This window comes from Sinocyclocheilus rhinocerous, unplaced genomic scaffold (genome assembly GCF_001515625.1).
Source record: "Sinocyclocheilus rhinocerous isolate Xijiao unplaced genomic scaffold, SAMN03320098_v1.1 scaffold1895, whole genome shotgun sequence".
In the NCBI taxonomy this organism is placed as follows: Eukaryota; Metazoa; Chordata; class Actinopteri; order Cypriniformes; family Cyprinidae; genus Sinocyclocheilus; species Sinocyclocheilus rhinocerous.
Window position 1 is genome coordinate 39,056 of NW_015638021.1, and position 4,244 is coordinate 43,299.

At 36.0% G+C, this 4,244-nt stretch overlaps 1 long non-coding RNA gene across 1 annotated transcript in view; it reads right to left on the reverse strand.

Moving 5' to 3' along the window:
- The window catches only part of LOC107749390 (uncharacterized), a 21,886-nt gene extending 21,103 nt beyond the window's left edge, over window positions 1-783 (reverse strand). The window contains exon 1 of the long non-coding RNA XR_001641025.1: window positions 707-783. This is a non-coding gene — a long non-coding RNA (uncharacterized LOC107749390). The remainder of the gene's footprint in view (window positions 1-706) is intronic.
- Between the last annotated feature and the right edge of the window lie 3,461 nt (window positions 784-4,244).

Here is a 4,244-nt window from a genome sequence, read left to right on the forward strand (position 1 = left end):
TGGGGGCCAGTTGGTCAGCGCAGACTTTTAAACAGGCAGGTGAAACACCATCTGGGCCTGAAGCTTTTCTAGATTTCTGCTTCCTGAAGACCCGGTTCATGACAATCTTGCATAAGTTCAAATTAAAAAGTCACTCTTGGGCACATTCTGTCATGACAATCCTGCAAAAAATAACTCCCCCAAACACAAAACGAAATGTGACCCTGGACCACACAACCAGTCATAAGGGGTCAATTTTTCAAAATTGAGATTTATACATCATCTGAAAGCTGAATAAATAAGCCAGGGCTGTGTGCAATCAGTGCAATGAATGATGGGATATGTAGTCCGGGGTGATGTGCAACAGTGTGTAGCGCGAGAGTCAATGAAAATGGAAAGGGTGACCTCTGATGGCTAGCAGACGGAAGTTCATGGACCGGATACGTAACAAGTATCCATCTGCAGACCTGCAGCGCCAGCAGTTTCAGAGCCACAGCCACAAAACCGGAAGTGAGGGGCGGAGCTAATGTTCTTAACAGAGTTGCACCATCTACGGTTTTTAAGGGGTAATTTGCTTTTATTACACATGAAACATTCATACTTTATTAATTTATGCACATTAAGCATTTTAAAAACATTAATCTTATAATTGTATATAGTTATTCGTTTCATTGTATTATGCAATATGATTTATGATGTTTATGATGTTAAAAATAATGTTTGAAACTTATGGACATTTTATATGAAATATACTTTAATCACAAGATTCAAAATAAACGTTTACTCCAAAGTCAAGAACATGTGCATCATGCATTTTTCTGTTATTTTCTATTATTTCTATTTTCTATTTCTATTACTAAAACATTTCAATAAAAATCTAAACACACACAAACAGCAGCATTATAATTTTAAAAGAAACAATCAAAATGTACACAATAATTAAATTAAAGTTTATCAAATGAACATTTCGCTTGGCCCATTTTGCCATAACAATATTGCATGAAAATTAACAAAATTAACAATTCACTCTTGGGCACATTTTGTTATCAGAATCAGAATCAGAATCAGAAGAGCTTTATTACCAAGTATGTTTACACACACAAGGAATTTGGTGACGGCACTCTGGAAGCTTCTGATTGTTCCAGGAGATAGTTGAGGGCCTTTTCCTTGTCCTCTTCATCCATTATAAGGAAAAACGGCTCTTCCACTGGCCCCCTGAGCAGATGTCTGTTGCAATGTGTCGGAATACTGGGAGCGCTTTCATGACAGAATATTAAAGGAAAATGTAATGTTAATATTTCTTATAAATGTATTATATGTATTATAGATAGATACAATGGTGGCAAAAATGATTAGAACACTAGTATTTTCAGCAGCTAAAAATGGTTTTAAGTCAGTTATTTCTATCTTTTGCTGTAGTTTGTCAGTAGGAAATATCAGTTTACATTTCCAAACATTCATTTTGCCATTTCATTAAAATGAAAGCACCACACAATTATCTCAACGTTGTCAAATGGGATTAAAATAACTAAACTATAAGGTAACATTAACTCACAAACAATGCATATAACAGAGGAAAGTAAAACAAACTATTTAAATTTAAGAATAGTAAACGTCTTCAAAACATCACCGCAAAGCCCCTTTAAAGGTGCAATAGGTGATTGTCTTCAGAAACATTTTTTGTTATGCTGGTTGAAAGTCTCTTCACATCCCGATAGCAATCATTAAGTTAAGTGGTCTAAATGTATTTATCTGTATTTATATATTCTGTGGAAGGCGTAGGACCAAGAAATGTTCGTCCAATCAAAACGCTCAGTCCGAGCGTTTTAACTGGCTTTCCTACCTGCCTGTCAACGTATGTATCTGCATACCTCTGTGCACCCTGTTCGCGTAGACAGGATACGTCATCAGCTCGTTCACGCACACTGTGCGAGACAGAGCGAGAATGGCAGACAAACATCAACAACCCCATCTTCCTTCCTGGTATTGTAGTACTTTTAAAGTTTTCTCGCCGGTGAATGACACATGATGTAGCCCAGCGGTTCCCAATTCCTGTCGTCGCGCACATATTTTGCATGTCTCGCTTAGTTAACACACCCGATTCAGATAACCAACTTGTTAGAAGTGAGCTACGTACATGAACTGTGTTCCGATCGATATGATCCCTACAACGTGTTCATTGCTCCCTAATCCCTGAGTGGGGGAAATCCGTTGAAGTTTACTTCACTTCGGAACATGGGCTGGAATTGGGAACCGCTGATGTAGCCTATTGTAGTAATGTTGTCTGTGGTATTCTGGTCTGTGAGCGTATATGCGTTCAGGGGGCGTGGCTTTGGACAGCGATTGCAGGGAGGGTGGGACGTTCGCTTTCAGTGCTATCAGGCTAAAGTTAGCATTTTCCAAGATCTCCTACTGCACCACTCACGGTGCTCTCCGCCATACTTATCTCCTCAATAACTCTGCCCCTCACTTCTGGTTCTGTGGCTGCGGTTCTGAAACTGCTGGCGCTGTGGGTTTGCAGATGGATATATCTCAACCCTAATAGTGATTAAAGGAAGAAACACCCAAAGATGCTAGGGTTCACTACTGATGATGTGTCACAAAGGCTGCATTTAAACTGCAAGTCTTAATGCACAGATCCGATCTTTTGACCATATCCGATTTTTTTGGCCCGCCTGTTTACATTCACTTTAGACACGACTAGTATCCGATATATGTGTTTACATAAATTCCTGCCCAAAATGATTGTAAGTGATCGCTTTACTATGCACATGGTAGATCCTCGGGTTTTGGATGGCTGTGATATTAAAATTATTTATATAATTCACGTCAAGTGACCATTATTATTTCCCAGCATGGACAACAGCTGTCATCGATGTCTTGCAGCACAAAATCTGACTGAAAGGATAAAGACCGGAAAATAGCTTGTTAGAGGTAGAATTCTTTAGTAAAATAAAGTAACGCCCATATGATATTTATTTAACCCCTTAACTGTCATCCCCATTTTTTAAAATTCATGAGAAAGTGCACTATCCAAACTTAAATTATTATAATTCATGAATTCATAATTCTTTTGAATATAGACCATAAGGTTGGTCTTTTTTTAAAGAAGACACTTAGCAGATTATTACAGAAGTGAAATCATTTAATAAAATGAAAGTATTAAAAAGTTATAGAAGTTTAAATTGAATGTAAAGAAAATGTATTGTACTATTTTTATTTTATTTTATATAAAATAAATATTTTTAAAAAAGAGTTAAAAATACAAAATTGCTATAAAATTAAAGCCATATGTCTACATAAGTTGTGTTCCAAATTTGAAGTTGATATAAAAAAAATAGAATTTTACCAAAAACAGCCACCTAAACTCCATTGAATTTTTTTTTTTATGCATTTCTGTCACAAATCTGTCAGTTTCTCTCTCAATATTACGTCAATCACAAAATAATAAAAAAATATATAACCACCAAATATGGAATCTTGAAACTCAAGACCTTTCCAATGATATGTATTTTGTCAAGATTATAAAAAGTTTTGATTCTAAAAGACCGTAATAGATTTTGTAATTTGACACCCCCGCTAAGGGGGAGGAGACCGCTAAAAGATTTTGAAATACAATTTCTATGGTAACGCAATATCCAATTTCAAAATGGTTTTCACAGGATAAATTTTGAGATGTTAAGCTTTCAAATGGTATATAACTTATGATGATTACTAAAACATGAAATAGGGAAAAAGGCAACGAAATAAAGACTTTTTGCGACAAAGATCAGAACTCCTGCTATGATGTATATTTGTCATAGATTCTTGGTGCACCCTTGTCATAAATTAATCTATTACTGTTACTACATAATTTGTAACTAAATTAAATTGTTAAATATCTATTTAGGATTCTTAGACCTTTCCAATGATATATAGTTTGTCATGATTATATTATGATTTAATTGTACTATAGTGAAGTAAACTTAGGCGTCCCGTATACAGGACGGTGACAGTTAAGGGGTTAATGAATTTGAATTAATTAATGAGAGAGAGAGCAAGAGCGAGAGAAAGAAAGAAAGAAAACATGCGAGCGAGTGTGAAGCTTGCTAACAATCAGAGATGGAAACTTGAGTCTGTGTCTTGGACTCGAGTCGCACATAAGTCGCGAAAATAAAGGCTGCGTTTACACTTGGCATTAACATGCAACATGTATTCAGAGGTTGTCCACATTGAAAAGTCAAGTGTAAACGCGCTTCTGATCAGAATGTTATCCGATCAGCGTG